The 18,519-nt window shown below is 40.7% G+C and overlaps 1 protein-coding gene across 2 annotated transcripts in view; it reads right to left on the bottom strand.

Annotated features, from left to right (window-relative positions):
• SYNDIG1 (synapse differentiation inducing 1) overlaps positions 1-18,519 on the bottom strand; it is a 189,787-nt gene that overhangs the window by 124,314 nt on the left and 46,954 nt on the right. The gene's annotated exons all lie outside the window — the stretch shown is intronic.

The following is an 18,519-nucleotide window of genomic DNA, read 5'->3' as shown; positions in this document are numbered from 1 at the left end:
AGCTGAGGAGGTGCTGGGCTACAGTGTATAGTGCAAGTTTTGGCCTGCTGAACAAGTTGGCTTGATTTTACAACCGATTATTTACTAAATTTTAAAATGTACTCAAATTGTATCAAACTGTTTTTTACAGAACAACTTTTTTCATATTGAAGTGAATTTTTTTCAACTTTGAGTATCATAAATTATGATACGTATGAATGAAAGGGATCAAAATTAGTGAAATTTTATTTTTGTCATTGCCGCATCCTTCGATATCTCTTTCAACACAGGCTCGTTTGTCATATATATTGTCTTTGCTTCATAATTCCCATTAACTCATTTCCTTCCATGTTTGCTGGTACCCACTCCCACCTGCTTAGAGCGTTTCCCTGGGCCTCAGTTCATCCACTCAGAGATGAAACTGGGTTGATGGGAGGAGAGAGAATGCCTCTGATGAGGCTGCCATCTGGGGTTATCCACATGGCTCTGCACCAATGCACTCTGGAGTCTTGCCCCAGAATGGTGCTACTGTTCCTCCAATTCCCTTTATAACTTTTGTGGGATTTTTAAAAAAAATGTTCTCAGTTGATGATATTCAGAACCAGTAGCTACAGAGATGAAAGCCTCCTGCCTGACCCTTTATTTCTGCATAAGCAGTCTCTGCTCTGTCTAAGATGCTCCCTTCTCTTGACCAAATGCTTTCTGGGCTGCACCAACCACTGAGTTCCCCGTGTCATCTTCTTATAAGTCTTGGAGTCTGGTTTTGAGCTTAGCAGAGCTTTAAATGCATCACTGGCCAATCATGCCCCACCTGCTTCTTTATCGAGGAAGGCAGCTAGAGGAGAAGACAAGATGAAGAGGGGCCTCTGTGGCCTTGCATTTGAGTTCCTAGTTCTTAGTCTCTTTATCACCATTGTAAGAACTCTCCTGGGGAGTTACTAACATGCACACCTAACCATGAGTTGGGGTGAATATCAGGTGAATGGGAAAATTGAGGCATTGTGAAAGGAAAATAAAAGTCAGAAAGCAGGTATGCAACATATTCTATACAAATTTTATGATATATATATATATATATTTTTTTTTTACTTGGAGACTGTCACAGTATAAAGAACACTTTACTAAGAGTCAGGAGGCCAGGGATTCAGCCCTAGTTTTGCTACTAAATATCTGACTGTGGGCAAGTGGCTTACGAAAGTGGAATTATTAATGGGGTGCTTGAGCAAGAAAAGATTTCAGGTCCCTTTCAGCTCTATGATTTTTTATGTCTTAGTCCAAGAGTTCTGGGGTTTTATGGCAATAGATAAGAGATTTTTCACAAAATGGCTTCGGTGGTGAATTGTAGCAAACACTTAAAGAACTAATACCAGTTCTTCTCAAACTTTTCCAAAAAAACTGAAGAGGAGAGAACACTTCCTAAGTCATTCCATGAGGTGAGCATTACCAATACCAAAGCCAGACAAGACACCAGAGGAACATTACAGACTCATATCCCTTATGAACACTGATGTAAAACGCCCAACAAAAATACTACTAAACTGAATTAAGTGGCATATTAAAGGAATCATATACCATGATCAAGTGAGATTTATTTCTGGAATGCAAGGAGGGTTAAAATTATGAAAATCAATCACTGTAATACGCCACATTAACAGAACGGAAGACAAAGATATACGATTATCTCAACTGACATAGAAAAAGAATTTAATGCTTTTCTACTAAGCATTTCTGGAAAAGCATTGATGCTTTTCTCTTTCATGATAAAAACATGAAACAAACTAGGAATAGAAAGAAATTACCTCAACAAAATAAAAGCTATATTTGAAGAAATCCACAGTGAACATCATACTCAATGGTGAAAGCACCCATAAGATCAAGAACAAGGCAAAGATGCTCACTTTTCCCACTTTTATTGAACACTGTACTAAAAGTTGTAGCCAGAGAAATTAGGCAAGAACAAAAAATAAAAGGCACCTAATTGGAAAGGAAGAAGTATGATCTCATATATAGAAAACCCTAAAGATTCCACAAAAAATCTGTTAGAACTAATAAATGAAGTGAGCAAAGTAGCAGGATAAATGTTAATACACAAAAATCAGCTGCATTTCTATACACTAACAATGAAGAATCTGAAAAGAAATTTTTAAAATTCATTTACAATGGCATCAAAAAGAACACAATACTTCAGAATTAATTGAACCAATGAGGTGAAAGACTGGTACAATGAAGTCATCAAAACATTGCCGAGGCAGGGGGTGGTGGGTCATGCCTGTAATCCCAGCTCTTTGGGAGGCTGAAGTGGGCGGATCACTTGAGATCAGGATTTCGAAACCAGCCTGGCCAACATCATGGTGAAACCCTATCTCTACTAAAAATACAAAAATTAGACTGATGAGGCTGAGGCAGAAGAATTTCTTGAACACAGGAGGCAGAGGTTGCAGTGAGCTGAGATCATGCCACTGCACTCCAGCCTGGGTGACACAGCAAGACTCTATCTCAAAAAAAAAAAAAAGAAAAAGAAAAAATGCTGAAAGAAATTAAGGAAGACATGAATAAATGGGAAGAGATTCCATATTCATGCATTGGGAACCTTGATATTGCTAGGATGTCAATACTACCCAAAGTTATCGATAGATTCAGTGTGATCAGTAGCAAAATCCCAACAATGTTGTCTGCAGAAACAGAAAAACCCATTCTAACATTCACATGGAATCTCAAGGAGCACAGGCTGGACTTAGAACAAAGTAGGAGTACTCACTCACACCTCCTGATTTTAAGACTTTCTACAATGGCACTAGAATCAAAACAGTGTGATATGGCATAAATACACATATATGGACCAAGTGAATAAAATAGAGAGCCCAGAAATAAACACTTGCTTATACAATCAAATGATTTTTGACAAGGGTGCCAACACCATTCAATAGGGAAAGGACATTTTTATCAACAAATGGTGCTAAAAAATCGGATATCTATATGCAAAAGAATGAAGTTGAACCCTTACCTAATACCATATTCAAAAGCCAATCCCAAATAAATCAGTCACCTAAACGTAAAATCTAAAACCATAAAACTCTTAGAAGAAAACAGGGCAAAAGCTTCATGACATTGGACTTGTCAGTGATCTCCTGGACGTGACACCAAAAGCAGAGGCAACAAAAGAAAAAACAAGTTGGACTTCATAAAAATTTAGAAATTTTTGTGCATCAATAGACAATATCAACAGAGTAAGAAAGTAAGCCACAGAATGGGAGAAAACATTTGCAAATCATGTATCTAATAAGGAATTAATACCCAGGATATACAGAGAATGGCTAAAACTCAACAACAGCAAAATCTGATTCAAAAATTGGCAAAGGACTTAAATAGACATTTCTCCAAAGAAGATATACAGATGGCCAATAAGCCCATGAAAAGATGCTCAACATCACTAATAATGGGAAATGAAAATCAAAACTGCATATGAGAGATGACCTCATACTCACTGGGATGGCTACTGTTTTTTTAAAAAAACAGAAAATAACAAGTGTTGGTGAGGATGTGAAAAAACTGGAATCCTTGTGCACTGCTGGTGGGAATGAAAAATGGTTCAGTCGCTTTGGAAAACAGTATGGCAGTTCCTCAAATAATTAAAAATAGAATTACCATATGGTCCAGAAATTCCACTTCTGGATATATACCAAAAGGAGTTGAAAACAGGGTCTTGAAGAGATATTGGCATGCCATGTTCATAGCAGTATTATTCATAATAGTTGAAATGTGAAAGCATCCCAAGTGTCTGCGGATGAATGGATAAGCAAAATGTGCTATCTACATTCAATGGAGTATTGCTCAGCCTTAAAAAGGGAAGGGAATTCTGATATAGGCCACAGCATGGATGGACCTTGAGGACATTATTCTAAGCGAAATAAGCTACTCACATAAAGACATATGCTGTAGGATTCCATCAATATGAGGTACTTAGAGTCATCAAAAGTACTCAAAAGTCACCAAAAGTGTGGTTTCCAGGGGATGGGAGTGGTGTGAGGAGTTATTATTTAATAGGTGTGGAAGGAAAAGGGATATAGAGATAGATGGTGGTGATGCTTACACATTATAAGTGTACTTAATACCACCAAACTGTACACTTAAAAATTGTTAAGTTGGTAAATTTTATGCTAACATAATAAAAATTAGAAAAACTCAATTAAACTGAACTAAAATCAAACATAAAAAGAAGAGCTATCTATGTGGAGATTCATGCTAAAGTATTTAAAGATGAAATAAAAGATGCACAGTCTGGGACTTTTTAAAAATCATCTGGATTGGAAGGAGAAGTGCACACCATACCAAGAAAACAAGACTGTGGGCTGACCACTGATCATCTCAGTTGGAATTCTCATCTGAAATTCAGTGACAGTAGAAAGTCAAGGAACCACAGGTGACAGCAAAAACACCTTCCAAAGTGTCCCCGCCAAGTATATTTCCAGCCTCATGTGGCTCTAGGATCACGCATCCCTCTTTTATCTTGCCAATGACCTCTCTGTCTCATGGGATGCGGGACAGCAGGGATCCCCGATGAACCCACCAGCACTGCCATCTGGAGCCCCATCTGACAGCCATTACCTCGGGTCATCTCTGACCATCTTTGATCACTGAAGGAGTGTATACCATACTGAGAAAACAAGACTGGCAGCAGGAGTGATGAATGAAGGTATGTTGTATACCATACAGGGAAAACAAGACTGGCTGTGGGCTGACCACTGAAGGAGGAGTGTATCATACAGGGAAAACAAGACTGGCTGTGGGCTGACCACTGAAGGAGGAGTGTATACCATACTGAGAAAACAAGACTGGCTGTAGGCTGACCACTGAAGGAGGAGTGTATATCATACTGAGAAAACAAGACTGGCTGTGGGCTGACCACTGAAGGAGGAGTATATACTATACAGGGAAAACAAGACTGGCTGTGGGCTGACCACCAAAGTTGGCTGATGGGTGCACACGATCCATTATACAATCCTCTCTCCTTTCGTGTGTGTTTGAAATTTTCTGTAATAGAGAGGTTTGAAGAAATCAACAGGTTAAGCTGTGTAGGGAAGGTGTTCCAGGCAGAGGCAGCAGCATAGGTAGTGTTTGGGAAGCAGAGGAGGAGACCAGAGAGATAAAGTTAGGAGGGTGGGCATTGTCTTGGTGTCCTCAGTTCCCTGGAGAATAACTCCTCAGTACTCACTGGCATTCTGGTTTTCCAGAGCAGTCTCAGAAGGTGGAGTAATCTAAACCTGCCCCTAAAAGACGGATTCTCTCCCATGTGCTGGGGAACAGTTAGCTTTCCTGGCTTCTGAGGCCCAGGAGAAGGAAGACTCAGACCCACCAACCCCTTCCCAAGAAAATGACTGCCTCAGCAACCTCCAGGATGCACCCTGGTGGTGTCTTTTGGATTTCACAAGGTCCTAAATCCTAACAGTGGTTGATCTAAATGCAGATAGAAAAGACACAAAGAGAAATAGGTGGAGATTGAGCCCAGGCGTTTCTGACTCCAAGCCTTACAGTCCTCATGAAGCAGAAGACCCCGGGTCTCTGTTGGAAAGCTGGGGAAACAGCTCAGGCTGCGAAGCTGCGCATGAACGCTCACGGCTGCAAGGCTGGGAGTGCGGGAAGATCCCAACTCTGTTGCTTTCTTTAACTTTGATTAGTATTTTCATTCATTTTTAAAAATAATTGCTTTACTGGAATATCATTTGCCTGCCATGAAATTCATCCAAATTTAAAGATGTATAATTGAGTGAGATTTAGTATATTCACGAAGTTGTGCAACCCTCATCACTGTCTGATTCCAGAACATTCCTGTCACCCCATGCCCATGATGTGGTTCCTTTCCCCAGCCCCTGGCAAACACTGATCTACCTTCTGTCTCCATGGATTTGCCTATTCTGGACATTTCATATAACTGGAATCATATACTATGTGGTCTCTCATGACTGCCTTCTTTCACTTGGCATGATGTGTTTGAGGTCATTTCTTCTCATGGCGGGATAATACTCCACAGTATGGAAGCACTGCATTGTGTTTACCTTCACTGTGCTTTCATTTTGCAGGGAAATGGTGGTTGCTATCCTTTAGCTCTTGTATAATACGGGGTTAATTATGATTACAGATCTTTGGCTGAATGGTTGATAAGACAGTGTGTTCTTTTTCTGGCATGTATATAGTGAGAATAAAACTATCTTAAAAACAAAGCCCTCAGTGGGTACCTCTGGGGTGAGGGAATGGCATTTTGTGTATGGCCCGGAACACAAAGTGACAACATAGTAGATGTTCTGGAAACAGAGGCAGGGTCTCAGAAACATTAGATGGACCAGACAAATCCCGTTGGAGGCAGCCCCTGTTACCCACTGATGGAAGAAAATGCTGCAGGCTGGGCCTGCTTACTCATTGCGAAATAGAAAAACTCAGTCCCCTAAATACAGCAGATGCTTTTGCATGCCGAGTGTCCCATCAGAATAAGCCAGCACACGCAGAAGCCACCTTCCCCGCCAGAAATGGATCTGAGAAATTTCATGCTCAGCCTGCATGCAGTACACACGGCACACACCTTCTGTGAAGAAGCCCAGCCTGCTCCAGGGGGAATTATGCATTGGAAACGTGACAGAGTTATACATGGACCTATCCATGAAGAAATTAGGATTATTCATTACAGGTAGCATTTTTTTTTTCAAACTTGTTTCTAATGTTTAATACATGGTTTTGCTCTGAGGAATTGGCTAGAAAAAAATCCAGTGAATGTTTTGGGAACCAGTATTGCAAGTGCAATTATTTTCAAACAAATGCATGAATAAAGAAATACAGAAAAACTGGAGTATCAAAACTTTCTCTTAGTTTTCCTTTTTATCTGAACCTGCAAATAAGTCTAGATTTTTTAAAAAGTCTATGTCTCGCCCACCCTACCACCCACCCTTCTCCTTTTCTTAAATATACCTACTCCTTTCACAGAATGACTTAAAGATCTGCACAGTTGGTTTACGATTTGTTACTGTATGGAGCGGACGGAACTTCACAGCATAGTATTCCATGTCCATCCCTGTGTTGCTAATTAGAAACCTCAAATGCCAATTATATTGTGCAGTATCAGTCACATTTAACATATAAGACCACCTGTGTAGCAGCCTCTCCAAGTAGAAACAGAATGAAGTTGGCTATCTATGCAACTGAAGGAGAAAATAAAACTAATTGCAGGCTAGGCGTGGTGGCTCACACCTGTAATCCTAGCACTTTGGGAGGCTGAGGCAGGCGGACTGCTTGAGCTCAGGAGTTCAAGACAAGTCTGGACAACACTGTGACAACCCATCTCTACTAAAATACAAAAAGAATAGCTGGGCATGGTGGCACGCGCCCATAGTCCCAGCTACTCCAGAGCCTGAGGCAGGAGAATCGCTTGAACTTGGGAGGCAGAAGTTGCAGTGAGCAGAGATTGCACCACTGCACTCCAGCCTGGGCGACAGAACAAGACTTCCGTTTCCAGAAACAAAAACAAAAACAACCCAAAAAACAAACAAAACCCCCCACAAAACTAATTGCAGTTTCATTTAGCCAGAGTGTTTGGCATGTTTGACAGGTACGGCTGCTCTTGACCCTTCTTATACAGCTCAATTTGGCAAGGCATTAGGAGGGCACCAGGGGCTGGGTCTTTCCCAAACCCTAACACTGTTAGAAGCCTTTTGTGTAAATAGCAAAACTTCCCTATTGCTAAGCGAATGATATGTGTAACTCACCAAGGCCCAAGTGTAGAGAGAAAAGAGCTGCTTGCAAATCCTCATTAAAACAATTAAAATTTGCCTTTAGCACAAACACACAGAAAAGCCTGTGATTTGGCAGTGGAGAGAGTTAATGAAGCATTTGGGACTAGATCAGTTATTACTATTTAGCATTTAAATAGCACATTACAATTGCAAAATGCTATATCATCCTATGTATCATTTTTGGTGGCCTGGGACTTCCTGTTCACAAAGCCAACCCAAACTTCTGCTGGTGAGTGATGCTTTATCATAGCACAGCACCACTGGGACACAGTCCACAGGAACTCCAAATCTGATTTATAAGCACTCAGACATGTATAGCAAATATGATGTGATTTTGGAAATAAGGAAACCTTTCAGGCCATTGCTGCTTTTAAAAGTTGTGCCAACTCCCTGTAGCTTTGTGAGTCTCCGCTTCATTTTTAAGGATAATGTGGAGGGAGACAGCTTCTTCCCCTGTGACGCTGCCGTGTCCACCATTACCAACTCCACCACCCTCACCATGACCACCATCTCCATTATCTCCACCATCACCACCACAACCATCACTACCTTCACTACCCCATCACCTCCAGAATTTCAATCACCATAATAATCAGCATCACTGCCACAGCCATTGCCATAATCACCACCACCAGGAGTACTGCCATCATCATCACCACTCTCCCCACCACCGACACCATCACTGGGAGTACTACCATCACCACCACCATCACCATCCCCACCACTGACACCATCACCGGGAGTACTACCATCACAACTACCATCACCATCCCCAACACTGACACCATCACCACCACCATCACCATCCCACCACTGACACCATCACCAGGAATATTACCATCACCATCCCCACCACTGACACCATCACCGGGAGTACTACCATCACCACCACCATCACTGTCATCATGTCCACCACTGAAACCATTACCAGGGGTATTGCCACCATCACCACCACCATCACCATAATTATCCCCACCACTGACACCATCACCACCACCATCACCATCACTATTTCCAACATTGACACCATCACCATTATTATCCCCACCGTTGATACCATCACCAGGTGTACTACCATCACCCTCACCACCATCACCATCATCATCCCCACCACTGACACTGTCAATAGGATTACCATCACCATTGCCACCATCATCCCCACTGCTGACACTACTGCCAGGATTTGAGAAACTAAGGCCACAGGACAAACACATCTAACACCTGCATTTGTACAGCCCACAAGCTAAGAATGGCTTTCACATTTTTAAGTGGTTGAAGAAAATAGGAATATTCCATGACACACCAAAATTATGTGAAATTCAAATGTCAATGTCCATAAATAAAGTTTTATTGGACTACACCCACAACCATTCATGCACATATGTCTATGGCTTCTTCTTCACAACAAGGGAAGAGTTGAGCAGTTGTGACAGAGACCATATTGTCCATGAAGCCTAAAATATTATCTGACTCTTTACAGAAAAATTTTACTGATTCCTAGCCATCATTCCTTCCACACCACCACCACCACCACCATCGTTACCAGAAATCAGACCCACAACCACCATTATATCACTACTACCACTACTACTACTACTAACATCACTGTTGGTACAAGTAATGTCACCAGTACCATTGTCATCATTACCATCAACACCAGTGACACCCTCTCACACACACACAGTCCACGGTTTAGAGATGCAGAGGCTCCCATGTGACCAAAGATTTAAGTGATAAGATTGTGAATGTGGACACAGCCTCAGCCAAGACGTCTTCCTCCCCACCCACTGAAGGAGAGAAAGAGAAAGCCTTGAAAGCATTCTCATCTCTAAAATTATTTTGGGTAAAACTGTTTTTTTCTTCTTTGGAGGAGGGCCAGAGGGGCTTCATCTCTGAGAATTTCTAACCACAAGCCCGCACTCACACTCTCTCTGAGATTTCACACCCTTAATGTGCCTTAAAAAACACAGTTGAACACTTAGTTTGTAGTGTTTGGGGCTGGGAATCCACCACTGTGATTCTTGGCAGAAGCAAATGCAAATGTCCTCTAGGATAACGTATGTTAAAGACAGGCCTAGAAAATGCCCATGGATAGTCTCAGAAAGCAAACTGAGCTTGGGATTTAAGGGAGGGAAATGAGCACTGCTAATGGTTTGGATGCATGTGTCCCTTTGCAATTAATATGTTGGAACTAAATTCCTGAGGTGATGGAATTAAGAGGCGGAGCCCTTGGAGGTGATTAAGCCCCCACCCATAGGATTAGTGCCTGTATAAAAGGGCTTGAGGGGGAAGAGTCAGCCCCTTCTTTCGCTTCTGCCATGTGAGCACACAGTGCTCATCCCCTCCAGAGGACACGCAACAGGGTGCTCTCTTAGAAGAAGGCAGTGAGTCCCTATCAGACACTGAATCTGTCAGCACTTCAATGTTGGGCTTCCCAGGCTTCAGAACTGTGTGAAATACATTTCTATTATTGATAAATTACACTGTGTGGTATTTTGTTGTAACAGCAGAAGTGAACTAAGACAAGCACTAAACACAGGAAGAAATAAGCAAGGGTGAGCAGAAATATCACAAATCTGGTTCACAGTGAATGTAGGTATTAACACTTTCAGATGAAGATTATAAAATAACCATACTTAGGATACTTTACAAATGAAATATTTAGGACTTTTAGAAATAAAAACACATCAGTGAAATTAAAAGTCAATGGACAAACTGTTATTTTTGGCATTAAAATTGACTAGATGCTCTGAGAGATTCCCTGGTTACAAAATTAGATGCAGGATTGGAACACACTTTGAGACATTATTGATTGTGAAGGAAAATCTCCAAATATCACCACTCTTCCATAGAAGATTACTTGAAGGGGCAGATTTAGGATTGATTTAGGATTGATTAGCATTGATTGATTTAGGATTTAGGATTGATTTAGGATTCAACAGTAACAGTGATAGTAAGTTTTATAGCCTTGTAGAAAGACAAGATAGAGAAGTTGAGGCTGAACTTTATTCTAAGCTAAGATTCTTTATGGATGCGGTCTCAGATTTAAGCATGCATTTGAATCACCTGAAAGGCATGTTAAAGCCCAGATTGCCAGGCTGTAGAGTTCCTTACTCAGTGTGGAAAGGGATACCCAAGTTTCCATTTCTAAGAAGCTCACAGGTGATGCTGCTGCAGCTGATCCAGGGACCACACTCTGAGAACCACTGTTCTGTTGATTGCAATAGAGCAATTCAGTGATGACCCCTCACTACAGGCAGAAATAGAAACAAACATCTCTAAGAGAACCCCTTCCCCCAAATTTAACCACAGAATAAGGTCAAACAACGAGCTGAGAAAGATCATCATGCACGAAAGAGTGCATGCCACCATGAGTATCTGTAGAGAAAGAGAGAAAAACTCCGGACCATCAAGGACTTTACATATTTTTATAGTGAGAAGAAAGTACAGAACAATTGTTCACGAAACACTTATATAAATAAAACACAAGAAGGAGCAAGTGACAAGTGACTATGAGAACAAACAGAAAAATGAAACATGAATTTCAAAAAGCAAAACATATGTTTGTTGAAGTAAAAAGCACAACAGAAGATTTGGAATCTAACAGCAGAATAAACACAGCTAAGAAAAAAATGTAATCCAGAAGACAGATCTGAGAAAAAAACCCCAAATACCTCACGAATAGAAAAAAAAGATAGGAAACAGCAATGAGCAGCAAAGAGTCTGGCAGGTAGAATGAGAAAGATCAGTCTCTTCTAATGAGAGTCTCGGAAATGGAGAAAGAACGCCTGGGAGAGGAGTAGCCACACTTCAAAGGACGCTACCTAAGAAATGTTCAGCACTGATGAGAAACACAAATTCACTGATCCAGGAGATACCACATTGACACATTACGTGCAACTGCTGAAGATTAAGTGGAAAGGTCTTAAAAGCAGTCAAAGGAAAATAGTGGATAATCTACATAGCAACAAAAACTAGAATGGCAAGACACATATCAAGCAATAACGGAAGCCAAAGGACCAGGGACTGATATCTTCAATATATTGACAGATATTAACTCTCAACTTTGAATTGGACATAATGAAATTATCTTTCAAGAGCCAAGTGAAAAATCCATTTGCAAATAAATAAAAAAACTACTTAGAGATTTAAACTAAAAGGAATTCTAAAGGAGGCACTTTAGGAAGAAGAAAAATAATGCCGGGTGATGATCTGAGATGCAAGGACTTATGAGCACACAAACTCACAACATATTTATAAATCCAAACAAACATTGACTCTCTCTCTCTCTCTCTCTCTCTCTCTATATATATATATATATATATATAAACGTAAATCATTAGGTTTATTCTTAAAACTCTAAACACAGGAAAACAATAGCATGCAAATCAGGAGGTGAGTGATTCTAAGATTCTTTTGATATTCCAGAAGTGTGTTAACATGTTCAGTTTTAGACTTAAATATACATAGGCAAATGTCAAGGATAACTACCAAATGAATGGAAACATTTCTAATCATTCTAAACCAGGGGAGAGAAGTACATGAGTAAGACTGAAAAAAACAGTAAAACCTCAATCAAACAGAAAGAGGTAAGAAAAAAATGAAACAGAAAAAAAGTAGGCCAAATTCCAAATACAAAAAGAGGATAATAGCAAATCTAAACATATCAGTATTCACGATAGGTACAAATTAATTTAAATTGTTGTCAATTAAAATAAATTGTTAGTTTGGATTTAAAATAATATCCAGACATATGTTATTCATAAGAGATAGATCTAAAGCATACGGACATGGAAGCGCTAAAAGTAAAAGGATGGAAAACATATATACCTGGAAAATCCTAGGCAACAAATAAGAAGTTTGGCATGGTGTAATGAATACAAAACAAAGCGGACATTAAGGAGTAGAAAGTATTATTATATAGTAACATAGTTACACAGAGAGAGGTCCAATTAACCATATACAATAATTCTCAACTTCTATGTACACAATCCATTTATATCACATTATATAAAGCAAAATTTATAGAATTATGGGGATAATGTAATATCTTCACTATCACAACAGGAGACTGAAAAGTATGCTCTCAATTATGCTGAGAAATAAACGGGCCCAAATTAAGAAAAACAGAATATTTGAATAATAATTTTGATCAAAAATGCATGTATAAAACTTGGCATCCAACAGAGAATACAAATTCTTCTACGCATACATGTTCTCTTTCTCTCTCATTCTCTGTCTCTCTTGCTCTCTCTCCATTCTTCTCTCTCTTTCTTCCTTTCAAAAATTGATCAAGTATTAGGCCATGAAGTATGCTGGGCATGGTGGCTCATGCCTGTAATCCCAGCACTTTGGGAGGCCGAGGCGGGTAGATCACCCGAGGTCAGGAGTTCGAGACCAGCCTGGCCAACAGGGCAAAACCCCGTCTCTACTAAAAATACAAAAACCAGCCAGGCATGGTGGCATGTGCCTGTAATTCCAACTACTCAGGAGGTGGACACAGGAGAATTGCTTGAACCCGGGAGGTGGAGGTTGCAGTGAGCCAAGATGATGCCACTGCACTCCAGCTTGAGTGACAGAGTGAGACTCCGTCAAAAAAAAAAAAACAAAAAAAACAGAAGATGTATGTATAAAAAATTAGTATCTTACAGATCACTTTCTTTAACCACAATGCAATTCGTATAAAAGTTGATACAATTAATAAAAACTACATTCATTTAGAAATGAAGAAAAAGAAATGCTTTCTTAATAACCATTTGATCAAAAAGGAATCATAACAAAATATAAAAATATCTAGGACAGAATCATTGAAAAACTAAATTATTGAAACCTAGGGATGCAGGAGAAGAGGGAAATATGTAGCCTTAAATGCATATATTATTTTTAAAAGGTTAAAAATTAATGAGCCCCCATCTAAATTAATAAATTCACCAAAATAATAATAATAAAGGCGAAGAATATATGAGAAGAGGTAACAAGGTAAGAGCAGAGGCAGTGAATCAGAAAGCAAAGATACCACACAGGATCCACAAGGCCAAGTCTTTTCCCTGCAAAGACAACTGTCTGATGAGGCTGTATAAAGAGAGAACCAGGGAGCCTGCTTCTGGGCTAGACGAAGAAGTGGACACACATCACTCTTCCCCTCTCTCCAAGACCCCGTTAAAATGTTAGTGAAAGAGCAAAAAGAATCTTAATGGAAGAGAAAATGGAAAAAGTCATCCTTAACAAGATAAATAATTTTAAAGCATAACAGTAGATGAGGTATCTAACCAAAGGAGAGAAGAAGGAGTGTGGGCAGAAGCTGCAGCTAGGAATTCATGTTTGGAGCCTGCAGGTGGCCAAGAGGACACAGGAACACGGGCTGGCAGAAGACCATTCATCAAAACCGTGTACATGGACAGGCAATGGGACAGCACCTTCGAAGTTGAGAGAAAAACTTTTAAAGTATGTACTCCATCAAGCACTCCTCCAAGGATGAGTAAAAACAAAAAGGAGACAAAACACGGATGACAATAAATATTTTCAAGAATCAGAAAATGTGTCTCACAGCAGCCTGTCTGAATAAGTAACTTAAAGATTTACTCCAGAAACAAATGGCAGTGAAAACCATGGATGTGGATAATAGAAGATAAGGAGAAAGCAGTGAATAGCTTAAATGAATAAAAAGCAATCTCTGCATGGCAGCTGGCCAGCAGCAATCTGTCCCATTTATAATAAACACCGTGGGCTTCACAAAGACCATCTTTGTGAGCAAGAATGGCAGCATGCACGCACAGCTGGAAGTTAAGACGGATGCTGTGAGGAAGGCGCAGGTTTCTGTCCTCAATGTGAAAAGAATGTCATTTAGAAACTCCAGAAAAACACACACAGCCAGAAAAGGTGTACAGGAACTCCATGGGTCCAAATATAAAGCAAAACAAAATTTCCCATCATTTTACACAGCTGTGGAATTTAAAATGACAGAATCCATTTGACCTGGACTCTATATTTTCCTTTATCTGGCACAGGGGTTATGGTGCTGGAGCTGAATCCAGAGGAAACATTAACTTATAACCAAAACTCGGATTTATAGCCATAACATTATCATGTCGGCCAAGAGTTCGGCTTCTCCTAAATCCAAAGCATCGTGCTAAACTTTTAATAAGGACTATCCTGTTTAATTTTTATAACAACCCCATTAAATAGGTATAGTTATTATCCTCGCTTTTGCAGATGTGGAAACGAAGGCATCAAAAACTGAAGCAACCTGTTTAAGGTCTTTCACCTACAAGCCGCAGAGCTGGATTTCACAGCCAGGAAGCCTGGCTTTAGGGTCTGACTCATAGCCAGTAAGCTGGACTCATTCTCATGTAAAATTGACGACACAACCAACCTCAATAGGAAGGTGATACAGTTTGGACGTGTGTCCACTCCAAATCTCTTATTGAAATGTGATCACCAGTGTTGAAGGCAGGCCTAACAGGAGGTGTATGGGTCATGGGGGTGAACTCCTCATGAAGGGCTTGGTGCCATCCTTGTGGCAAGGAGTGAGTTCTTGCTGTTAGTTTACATGCGGGCTGCTTGTTTAAAAGACCCTGACTTCTCTCTCTTGCTCTCTCTCACCATGTGATGCTTTGGCTGCCACTTCCCCTTCTGCCATGATTAAAAGCTTCCTGAAGCTTCCCCAGAAGCCAAGCAGATGCTGGCACCATGCTTGTACAGCCTACAGAACCATGAGCCAAATAAGCCTCTTTTCTTTACAAATGCCCCAGCCTCTGGTATTCCCTTATAGCAACACAAAACAGACTAATACAGAAGGCCAATGGGAAAGAGAGAAGCAGTGTGGGTAAGCATGCTAACCACAGCCTCATCCCACGGAGTGAGGAGATGAATACGACAGTAACCAAGGGAAGGACTCAAAATAATACATCCCTAAGAAGTTGGGAGAAGTGGGGAGGAGATGGGCAGTAGTGTAAGTGAACTAAATTCTAACCTTAAGTGAACTAGTCTCTACCCTTTCAAAGTAGGGAGTCCACTGGCAGAATTTAAAGCTAACGGATCAAGAAATAACTTGATGCGGACAGGTACACGGGCTCATGCCTATAATCCCAGTACACTGGGAGGCAGAGGTGGGAGGATCACTTGGAGCCAGGAGTTGGAGACCAGCCTGGGTAACATAATGAGACCCCATCTCTACAAAAAATTTTTAAACCTGGCCAGGCATATGCACCTATAGTCCTAGCTACAGGTGGGAGACTAAGGCAGGAAGCTGAGGCTGATGCCGGAGGATCACTTGAGCCCAGGGGTTTGAGGCTGCAGTGAGCTGTGCTCATGCCACTGCACTCTAGCCTAGACAATAGAGCAAGACTCCATCTCTAAAAAGAAAAAAGATAGAACAGGATGAACACAGTTGTCAGGGTGTGGCAATAACAGTCAAAACAGGAAGGTGGGCAGGAGCTGCCTCTGAGGAGTGTCTGGGCATATGAAGTGATATGTTAGGGGCCACGGGGAAAGGTTTGTAACTTTCATTACTATTTTGGGGTACTACTTAATTAATTAAATTTTTTTTTTTTTTTTTTTTTTGAGAGGGAGTCTTGCTTTTTCGCCCATGCTGGAGTGCAGTGGCATGGTCTTGGCTCACTACAACCTCCGCCTCCTGGGTTCAAGCGATTCTCCTGCGTCAGCCTCCCGAGTAGCTGGGATTACAGCCATGTGCCACCACATCCAGCTAATATTTTTGTATTTTTAGTAGAGACGGGATTTTGCCCTGTTGGCCAGGCTGGTCTCCAACTCCTGACCTCAGGGGATCCACCCTCCTCGGTCTCCCAAAGTGCTAGGATTACAGGCGTAAGTCACCATGCCCGGCAAGGTACTACTTAATTTTTAAATATGCCTTTATTATCCTAGCCAGAATAACCAGAATAACCATATGAAAATAGCCTTCAAAATTCATATTATTGTGGAGAAATTGGAACCCTGTGCATTGCCAGTGGAAATGTCAAATGGAGCAGCCACTGTGGAAGACAAGATGGTGGCTCCTCAAAGATTCAACGTTGAGTTACTATACAGCAGCCATTTCACTGCCAAGTATACACTCCCCAAAATGGAAAGCAGGTGTGATTGTGTCACTGTACTCCAGGCCTGGGCAATAGAGTAAGGCTCTGTCTCAAAAAAAAATTGAAAGCAGTGACTCCAACACAGATTTGAGGACACTGAAGTGCACAGCATCATGATGCAGCAGTAGTCAGAGGTGGAAACAATGAAGACGCCCATTGACAGAGGAATGAATATGCAAAATATGGCACATGCTACCCTGGATTATTAGTCAGCCTTCAAAATGAAGGAAACTTTCCTCATTGCTATAGCATAGATGACCCTTGAAGACAATATGCTAAGTGAAATACACCAGTCACAAAAGGTCAAATACTGCATGATTCCACTTATGTGAGGTACCTAGAGTAGTCACACTCACAGATAGAACACAGCTGCAGGGGCTGCAGAAGGGAGGGAACGGAGAGTTACTGCTTAATGGGGACAAGGTCTCGGTTTAGGATGATGGTAAGTTCTGCAGGTGGACGGTGGTGATGGCTGCACAGCAATGTGCACGAATTTAATGCCACTGAATTGTACATTTAAAAAGGAAAAAAATGGCATATTTTATATGTATTTACTACAATAAAAAAGCACTTTTCTCAAAAAAATAAGAAGTAACAATGTTGGTGTACAAGACAACATCGTTAGGTACAAGTATACAAAGGCACAAGTATAGTATCTTTGAATTTACTGGAATATTTTTTTTCTTTTTTTTTTGAGACAGTTTCTCTCTTGTTACCCAGGCTGGAGTGCACTGGCGTGATCTCAGCTCACTGCAACCTCTGGCTCCCTGGTTCAAGCGATTCTCCTGCCTCAGCCTCCTGAGCAGCTGGGATTACAGGCGCACACCACAATGTCCAGCTGAGTTTTGTATTTTTAATAGAGACAGGGTTTTGCCATGTTGCCCAGGCTGACCCAAACTCTTGAGGTCAAGTGATCTGCCCGCCTCAGCCTCCCAGAGTGCTAGGATTATAGGCGTGAGCCACTGCGCCCGGCCTGAAATTACTGGAATTTCATGTAAGTTAGTTCTTCACTTTCTGGAAAATATAAGAACCTCAAACATATTAATTCTGATTACAATCTACCAATTTAGTACTGTAGTACTATTGTTGGCTTTATTTTAAATTATATATAATATACATATACTATTATGTAAGATACAAAAACATATAAAATAATATATGTTCAACATATATAAGCACCACAATATTTTGTTAGTGTTTTTTATTCAGTCAATATTCACTTAGATTTACCTATATACATAAAAGCACGCTCAGGGAAAAGCCTTGTCGGACTCCATCAAGGGTCAGAAGCCACTGACTGTGAGGCACATCACTGTTTCAGAATTTCAGAAATAGGAACAAGTGAAAAGAAAGGAATGTGCATCCTAGAATTGGAGAAATGTAATATTAAATAGAAAATAAACTAAGAGAGAAAGAACCACAGACTGCAACACTACTTGGAAAATTCCTTAGCATGGGTTAGTTTCTAAATGAGTTTAATCTACAGTGATGACATTCTGTTTTTTGATGGTGGTGGTGGTGGGGTATGTGTGTTTGTGTGTGTATGTGTGCATGCGCATGCATGTGTCTGTCTGTCTAAAGGAGAGAGAGAGAGGGAGAAGGAGAAGGAGGGAGAAAGAGAAAGAGAAAAATCCACTATGCACTGAGGGTTTTCAGTAGGCCCAGAG

The sequence above is a fragment of the Theropithecus gelada genome, chromosome 10 (genome assembly GCF_003255815.1).
Source record: "Theropithecus gelada isolate Dixy chromosome 10, Tgel_1.0, whole genome shotgun sequence".
Lineage (NCBI taxonomy): Eukaryota > Metazoa > Chordata > Mammalia > Primates > Cercopithecidae > Theropithecus > Theropithecus gelada.
This window is presented reverse-complemented; position numbering and strand designations above follow the sequence as displayed.